We start from the raw sequence: 9948 nt of genomic DNA, 5'->3' as shown, positions 1-9948 counted from the left end.
AATGGCCAGTGCTTTATCTCTATACTGACTCATGGATGGTGGCAAATGCCCTGTGGGGGTGGTTGCAGCAGTGGAAGCAGAACAACTGGCAGCGTAGAGGTAAACCCATCTAGGCTGCCGCATTGTGGCAAGATACTGCTACCCGGGTAGAGGACTTGGTTATAAAGCTACATCATGTAGATGCTCATACACCCAAGAGTTGGGCCAGTGAGGAACATCAAAACAACCAGCAGGTGGATCAGGCTGCTAAGATTGAACATTGGCTCAGGTGGATCTGGACTGGCAACATAAGGGTGAACTGTTTATGGTTCGGTGGGCCCATGACACCTCAGGTCATCAAGGAAGAGATGCAACCTATAGGTGGGCTCGTGATCGAGGGGTGGACTTGACCATGGACGCTATTGCTCAGGTTATTCATGAATGTGAAACATGCTGTCCTGGTTCCGGTTGGGACAGGGTTAACTTTCTTCCCAGTAGCTTGGGGGGTGTGCTGTGTTTCGGGTTTGGTGTGAGAGGAGTGTTGATGGCCCATTGATGCTTTAGTTGTTGCTGGGTGCTGCTTGTTTCTCTTTTCAGCCTCCCATGCCCTGCCACATGTGGGGGAGCATAGCCGGGGTGGTTGACCTATCTGGCCAATGGGGTATTCTATACCATGTGACATCATGCTCAGTATAAAAACTAGGTGTGTGGGGGGGCTCGCCCTCCATCTGTGACATGCGGTTGGTGGTCGGTGAGCAGTTACATTGTGCATTGCCTGCTTTGTATATTCTGTTATTGTTGTTCTCATTGTTATTATTACTGTTCTACTTAGTTTTATTTCAATTCTTAAACTGTTTTTATCTCAACCTGGGAGTTTTCCTACTTGTGCCCTCCCGATTCTCTCCCCCATGCTCCCGGAGGGGGGGGGTGAGCGAGCGGCTACATGGGGTTTATTTGCTGGCTGGGGTTAAACCATGACACATGCGCTGCAATCAAGCAAGCCAAGCGAGTAAAGCCTCTCTGGTATGGGAGACGATGGCGCTGAAATATAAATATGGGGAAGCCTGACAGATTGGTTATATCACGCTCCCACAGACCCGCCAAGGGAAGCGTTATGTGCTCACCATGGTGGAAGCAACCACTGGGTGGCTGGAAACATATCCCATGCCCCATGTCACCACCCAGAACACTATCCTGGGCCTTGAAAAGCAAGCCTTATGGTCACATGGCACCCCAGAAAGAATTGAGTCAGACAACGGGACTCATTTCCGAAACGCCCTCATAGACACCTGGGCCAAAGAGCACGGCATTGAGTGGGTCTGTCACATCCCCTACCATGCACCAGCCTCTGGGAAAATCGAACGATACAACGGACTGCTAAAGACAACACAGGGCAATGGGTGGTGGAATATTCAAGCATTGGGATACACATTTAGCAAAAGCCACCTGGTTAGTCAACACCAGGGGATCTTTCAATCGAGCTGGCCCTGCCCCATCAAAACCTTTACATACTGTAGAGGGGGATAAAGTCCCTGTCGTGCCTATGAGGAATATGCTGGGGAAGACAGTTTGGGTTATTCCTGCCTCTGGCAGGGGAAAACCCATTCATGGGGTTGCTTTTGCTCAAGGACCTGGGTGCACTTGGTGGGTGATGCGAAAGAATGGGGAAGTCCGGTGTGTACCTCAAGGGGATTTGATTTTGGGTATAGTCCACAATAGCCAATGAAGTTAATTGCTATATAATACTGTCTGTCATCACTTCTATGGTTACTATATGTGATATCAATGGTATTACAGTAAGAACCACCGAGATTAATGAAGAATGAACTCTGATCAAACCAAGCAAAGTGCAACGATGATAGAACTGGACGAGTGCCGCAATAATGGAACTGGATCTGGCTTCAGGATGCAACAATCCAACACCACACACCATCTCTCTTGCCCTGAAGGACTGTTATGATGGAGCCCAAAGTCATGGACTAAATGAACTCAATGGACATTTTAGAGGGATTGCCCATGGACTAAGGGAATGATATCTGTGTATGTATATCGAAAGGGAGGAAAAGAGGTGATGATTAATTGGAATGTATTGGAAAATGTGAGACCTGGGTATGATGTAGATGGTATAGAATAAGGGGTGTATATTGTCCTGGTTCTGGCTGGGACTGAGTTAACTTTCTTCCCAGTAGCTGGGGGGGTGTGCTCTGTTTTTGTGTTTGGTATAAGAGGAGTGTTGATGGCCCATTGATGCTTTGGTTGTTGTTGGGTGGTGCTGCATCGGGGTCTTTTCAGCCTCCCATGCTCTGCCAAGTGCAGGGGAAGCTGTGGAGGTGGGGGAGCATAGCCAGTGTGGTTGACCCAGATGGCCAGTGGGGTATTCTGTACCATGTGACGACATGCTCAGTATAAAAACTGGGGGGAGGGGGGGGATGACTCGTCTCCCGCCGCCCCACCCCACCCCCCCCCCCCCCGTTTGCGACACACGCTCAGTGGTCGGTGAGTAGTTGCATTGTGCATTGTGTTCTCATTTTTACTTTTCCGATTCTCTCCCCCATCCCACTTGGGGGGGAGTAAGTGAGTGGCTGTGGGGCGTTTAGCTGCCTGCTGGGTTAAACCACAACAGGTTGGCTTAGGAATGAGGTGTGAGATTTGTTATTACTTGGCATTGTTACAGATACTGCATTGCGATCTACTGAATACAGGGAAGCATCCTTCAGAGGTAGCCAGTTATCAGTAGTGCTTCTTCTGCACCAAACACATTAAATATATATCTCAAAGTTTGAAATGATTATTCCTTCTGAGAGAGTGACACAGAACCTTCACTATGTTGATAATTGAAAATTATTGTTTCAATAAGACCAAAAAAAAAAATACTCACAGCTCATTTATGCTTAGTTATCTTTTGGGAATGCAAAATAAGTATAAGGGTTTTTTTTTTTTAACTTTAAATCATAAGAAATTGACACACTACTAGCTGCCATATGTGTCTGTCTGTTTGTCTTGCTATTTTTTAGCTCATCTTGCTAATTGGGTCCTTTGCCCTCCTCTGGATCTGTTCCCTGGGCCTACACAGAACAAGCATTGTGGCATTTCCAGTACAAGCATTTGAAAAAATTATTTTAAGGTAGTTGTATTTTTCATAGAGGAATATAAGTAAGCATGTTAATTTTACTGTTTACTGAGCATGGAAGTGGGATTATGAATCTGTCTTTGCTTGTCATATTTATTTTCTTAATAAGCCATTTAAAAATTTATATATCCCAAAATATTTTCTGTTAATTCTGTTGATTTTTTTATTATAAATGGGTGTATAACACTCATGCTGTAAGTAAATATGAATTACATTGACATATTTCCTCCATATTTTTGGTAAACCATAAAATAATTAACAAATGCAAATTACCTGCTTATCTTTACCAGTATAAGAAGAAGATTTAAAGTGAGAATGTATAGACCATATGCAAATCATTGATCCAAATGTTGATGATTACTTGAGAAGAAAGTAAGCTATGTAAGGTATAGGCTTACTTTAAGAATATGCCACAAGTAGAAAGAATAGTACAAAACAAAAAACCCAGTGGTGTAATCCATGAAGCCATACAAATCTATTTGGTGTATCTTCTTGAAAATTGTCTTGCCAGATCTGGACCAAACAGATAATTAAATGGACTGCAGTTATGTGAAAATTTAAATTTATGCTTACACTTATGCCAGTGAGCCCACTGTAGTCTAGGAAGTACAAGAAATACATAGTCTAATTCATGTGCGTATCTCTGCAAGACTGTGACTTGAGAAACCAATTTTGTCACTGTGAGTAATTTGGAGTAACACAGTGTAACAACTAAAGCTTTCTCATTAGTTTTAAAATTATTTAATGCCTCTGTGAATGTTAAAACTGTTTAAAATTTAAGGCATATGATTTATGGTGTTTCATCTGGCCTAGAGTTTAAAGTACCAAAGTGCAGTATAGATAGCAGACTGGTTCATGTTATTTAGAAAAATCTGACAGAATACTTCAAATTTTAGAGGGCATTCACATAAATTAGATGTTTTCTTTATTTCATTCTCTTTATTGAAGCAAAGGGAATATAGCCTAGCTAATCAGAAATTGATTGTATGTTTCTTTAAAGTCCATATCACAATGCCTACATATAATGCTTAGTGCAGACCATTTCATATATATCTCTGTATCCCAATCCATGTCTGTTTGATTAAAATATATAGGTGTAACATATAGATCCTTATATGATTTATCCATTCTAAACCATGGTGTCCTGGTTCCAGCTGGGACGGAGCTAACTTTCTTCCCAGTAGCTTGGGGGGTGTGCTGTGTTTTGGGTTTAGTGTGAAAGGAGCGTTGATGGCCCATTGATGCTTTGGCTGTTGCTGGGTGATGCTTGCAGTGGGAAGGGGGGAGCACAGCCGGGGTGGTGGACCCATCTGGCCAATGGGGTATTCTATACCATGTGACATCATGCTCAGTATAAAAACCAGGTGTGTGTGGGGGCTCACCCCCCACTTGTGACACGCAGTCGGTGAGCAGTTGCATTGTGCATCACCTGCTTTGTATGTTCTGTTATTGTTGTTGTTCTCATTGTTATTATTACTGTTCTACTTAGTTTTATTTCAATTATTAAACTGTTTTTGTCTCAACCCGGGAATTTTCCTACTTGCGCCCGCCCGATTCTCTCCCCCATCCCACCGGAGTGGGGGGGTGAGCAAGCGGCTGCGTGGGGTTTATTTGCTGGCTGGGGTTAAACCACGACACATGGTTTGAGGATTAACCAAGTATCTGCCCAAGACTGCCCACATAGTTATCTCAGATTATTTGAACATGAATGAAGAAACACCATCACCACCACCAATTTCATTAAGAGAAGACAGCTGGTACTCGCCAGAGAACCACTGACAGGCAATGGGAGGTGTATTAAATCTATTCTCTTGCAGTGAAAGACAAGGGAGGGGTACAAGATCCTTGCAATGTATGAGGATATAAAATGCTACTTGAGCAAAGAGATACAATTAACTGCAGAAGAATCTCTCTTTATTTATTGGCCTTTCCTGTAGAGGTTACATTGTATGATTAAATGTGTGTACTAATCATCTTGGGGAACATGTTACTGGAAGATGTTCAGTGTGTACAGATTTGTTGCTAACAGAGGTCTTCCAAATCTTAAAGGCTATTCTCCTTAACCTGTAACTTCCATGTTAAGCATGAAGAGCAGAAGTGGTATCTGCCTACTGAAGATTGGCTACTAAAACAGCAGCCTCAGAATGCTCCTTCTTTGTTCGGGGTCTGTCTTATGGCAGTGAGATTACCTCCATTAGTTGATCTCAGAATAAGGTCAAACTTTCCTGCAATACTTTACCACCTGCTCTTGAGCAGGTTTCTTAAGGTATGACCTTCCCATGAAGAATTGTTACAATCTGCCCCAATGATTGAACAATTTCACCAGCAACAGTCCAAACACGTTTTCATTCAACTCCTTCCAAACAGTTTCTGAATACGTAACCTGAAGGTGAGTCATTGTCTTCACTTTTTTGCAGTCACTTGGCCAAAGTCACATGTCAAAGTGCAAATCCCTCCTTGAATCAGTCTTAAAAATTTAAGGAGAACACAAGGATCCAAAAATACTGCTTTTCTTCCTGTACCATTCTCTAGAGAAAAGCTGAATATAGTATTGGCCAGAACTTTTCTTCCTGAACTATTTCAGTAGCCTAAAAAAACACCATCCTTTTTGTTTGCTCTGTCCTGTGGCAACCAGTAGAGACTTGTGGGGGAATTTGGGGAGATATCTATATATATTGTCACATGCACCCAGGTATGTATCGGGTTATATGTCTGTTTTTATGTTGTGGTTTAGCCCGGCAGGCAGCCAATGCAGCCAATGCTGCACACCATGCAGCTGCTCGCTCACTCCACCCCCCCCCCCTCAGTGGGACGGGGAGATAATCGGGGCTATTATATAGAAGGCAGCCAAGGAGTATTAAATTGTATAAGAAATAAGAACTATTAGCTATTGATAGTAAACCAATATATCCTTGACTTTAGAAAAAGCTTTAAATCCAAGCACATCAAGCACAGAGAAGTACATTAACTATCTACTAGAGCTTGTTTGAGAATATAAAAATTAAGTGATCTGGTATTGATGTTTTTGCTAAGCCCAGAATCAAATTTTAAGGAACCCATGAGGCAGGTAAAATCAGTTAATTATAAAGTCTAACAACCACAAGAAAAGAAAAAGAGTCCCAAAGACGTGCACATTCTGAAAATCTGAAAGGCTTGGCACTGACTACTTGTATGTTACTGGTCATCCTTTAAGGCCTCTTCCTATCAATATTCCAGGAAACATCAAGGATACTTCCTTAGAAAATGCTACAAACAGTGCAGATAGCTGTATGTCATGGTTAAACTGGGTATGCAGGTAATTAGACTGTGAATAAAAGGGTCCATTCTGTTTTGTACAGTAGCCGATCAGCTGGCACTGATTTTGGTGCTTGTCTACTCTGAGGGCTTAAAAGAACGTAACAGAGTAGGTCAGAGATTGTCAGACACCTTCATCTCAGAAGCGGTCAGTGAATTTCTGGAAGTTGTTTCCCGTTGGAGGGACTGGTCTATGACTTGGCTCTGTGTTTGGTACTGCAGCCGTTTGCTAACAGCTGATGGACTGGGTGTCCATTTTTGCACAGCTAAAAATGAAGCAGCCTGCCTAGGTAGTATGGTTATCCAGACAGTAAATGAGATGATCGTACGAAGTAGGATGCAGCTGTTCTCACTTTAGCTGATGCAAAGCCAACTAAGCGTGAGGAGTAAAGATGTAAAGTGAAATGTTTTGACTAAATGACAGGGAAGAGGACTTTTAACCATGACTTCTGTTACTTTGACTAGTAATTCTGAAACTATTACAAATCACAAGTTCATTAAAGGAGAAACTTCATTTTGTTTCCTGTTTCTGTACTTGGCTTTTGGTTTTTTTTTTTTTCAAAATAGCCTGTCAGAATGAGATGCCCAGTTATAATAAACATTGCTCCAGATAGCACTCCAGAAAGAATGTTAGGCATGCTTTTATTTCTTGTTTAAACTAATTCAACTATTTATTTTCCAAGTATATTCTAACTTTCCTTAATAAGGTAGGGTGTCAATTCTTAAAGGCTGCCAAAGCTGTCAACGGTTTTACTATGGTTACTCTGCTTGCTGTGGTTGCCCACAGCTCAGCCTCGTGGATAACCCTTCAAAGTACTAGATAATTACACTATTCCCATACCTAATTTATGCATTTCAATCAAACAAGAAATAGCTTATGGTCTATTCCTTGGTTGATTATAGCTTCTTCTGTATTAAAAGGCTACACTTATAATTTACTTGCTTTTGCCAGATGGCAAGTTCCTAATTAAATACACTGCTCATGTGCCTAATTTTTCTGCTTGCATTTTGGCAAAGCTAAAATCTCAATAGGGCCAACAGATTGTTGAGGTATATTATTAACATTAATAATTGTTATTTTTACAGTCTTTGTAGTAAGTGATAGCTCAAAAAAGATCTGACGGCTCAAGGGCTGTGACTTAACCTTTGGTACTAAGGCTCTACTTCTATACAAATTCAGAACTTCAAACCAGATTCTTAAAAATTATTTGCTGTACTTCTGCTCTTGCTCTTTAAAGGCTGTTTGAGTTTCTTCCACAGAAGGTTGGAGCACAAATTGCTGTTTTATTATGGTGGTTGGTGAGAAAAGTTGTTTGTCATTTTTCTGTTTCGTTTCCATTGGCGTTCTTTTTGTCTTCCCAGAACATTAGAAGGGGTAAAAACTCCATTGTCTGCCTGATGAGGACAATCGTCTTGATCCAGAAAAGTGACTCTGGATTAAGTATATCAGTCTGGCATTCTTAAATATGGTTCAATACAGAATGTCCATGGTGTGCTCTCAGGAAATCATCAATTAAATTATATTTTTAAATGTAGCTGAATTTTGTTAACCAAAGATTGCCCAGGCCTTTAAGGTGCGGAATGCTTTCTGTGAACTGTTTTGCTGGGTTGACTCTGTATCTGTATGGTACAGGTCTAAACTGACCATAGCAGTTTAGAAGTGAGGGACTCAGACTCTGTTCCAGGGTGAAAAATGGAAACGCTACAAAATACTGTATACTTCTAGTTTCCAAAATAGTAGCTAATGTATATGTGGTTTAGGCTGCTTTACTTTATAGCACTAAAAATGCTTTTTATTGTGCCTTTTCTTACCCTCCTCCCCATTTTTGATATTTTAAAATGCTAAAGCTTTTTTCCCTGACATTCTTTTAGTGAGTCATAGGCTGTAGTATGATTTTGAGTGCAAAATTAGGAGTAATCTACTTCAGAACAGTTTTATAATAGCAGCTTGTAAAATGGAAAATCATTAATCATTCAGTGTTTTATAGCATAGTTTTAAAGGAAAAGTAAAATGCTTTGGGAACACGGGTTTTTCTTGGCTACCAAAAAAAACACGGGAGATAATCAGTATTGGATAAAAGCTTTTCCTACACTGTCTGAAAGAAATTATTTCATTCAGTAACAGTGGAAATACCTCTGATTTTAGAGAACAAATAATTTGGTTACAATGTGGCGTATACTGTGCAAACTGTTGAAGAAAAGTGTATCCTTTTGTCCATTAGCTAACTCATCCTACCGCATACATGCTAATGTAAACATAGGTGGGTATGGCAGATTGCCTAACTTGGGGGGTTTTGTTCTTTTCACTTGCTGTGTTCCATTAATAAAGGTGACTGAACCAGGTAAGTCCTCATGCAAGCAGAGAAGGTTGTTCATTGCTTAAGGACATTGAAAAATACTCCAGAAAAGATGACTTCAGAAAACACACATTTACCAAGGAGTAAAAAGGCAGAGAGAAACACAGCAAGGGTCTAGGAGCCTGCAGCTCTAAAACAGTCATGAGGAGAAATTGCTGCAAAGGCCACAGAGCTGCAAGTCAGATTTCACAGGTGATAAAATGGAAACCTCCTTGATTCTGGAGGAAACTTCAGAGTTTTCTGCAACTCATGAAATTCCTGAGGGGACAGAGATAAGGTCTGAAAGCAAGGATTCTCTTTGAACAAAGAGAAATGGGCAGGAAATTACTTGTTTATAAGCTGTCTTCTATTTATATTCTGCCTTACCTGGCTGTTTCCAGGTTCTCTATTTAAAAAAAAAAAAAAAATTATATTTTATGGTGTAATTGAGTTTAAAAAACTTCTGGTTTACTTTGAGGAGTTCACTGTAAGGCAAAGTTTTAAGCAGATCCACTTCAAAATTCTGTTTTATATGTGTAAATATAAAGACAGATTGTTTAGGAATAGATCATGTAAACTCACTCTTTTACCCTGCATATTCATCAGAACATGTGAACACAAGCAATCATGTAAAATGAAAATATTTAAAACTTCTTTTTGTCTAGATTACTGCTAAATAAAATTTAGGATATAGATTCTGTATAAGCTTGTTTTATATGTGTTTGTTCTGTATATGTTTGATTTATACTAACATCCTCATTTCTCATCTTCAGCAAGATTTAGTTAGGTAAATGACCACATTTTACATATTAGCTAAAACATACTTTTGGGTTAAGTCCTCCTTCAATTTTATTTATTTTCTTTTATTTTCTTCTATTAGCTTTTAAATTTTAGTTCATTTTTTGGAAGTACTTCTGAGATTTTGAAAGCTGAACCTGTGCAATAGAAGAAATTAAGGAAGTTCTCTTTAGGACTCACAACAAATTATCAAGACTGTATTCATTTAATTTACACTAGCTAAACAGCCAGTCTTACTCATTCTCTCTCTTTGAGCATACATGCTGGTCTGTATTATGACCATCCCACAATAACTTTTTCCAGTTGTTTGACAGGGAAGAAGCACTATATTAACACTGTATCTTTTCTCTTCAATATTTAACCAGTGTTCCATCTTTTTATCACTGTTATTGATGACTGCAGTTTTAAGAA

This window comes from Calonectris borealis, chromosome 1 (genome assembly GCF_964195595.1).
Source record: "Calonectris borealis chromosome 1, bCalBor7.hap1.2, whole genome shotgun sequence".
Classification (NCBI taxonomy): Eukaryota; Metazoa; Chordata; class Aves; order Procellariiformes; family Procellariidae; genus Calonectris; species Calonectris borealis.
Note: the sequence above shows the minus strand (reverse complement) of the source record.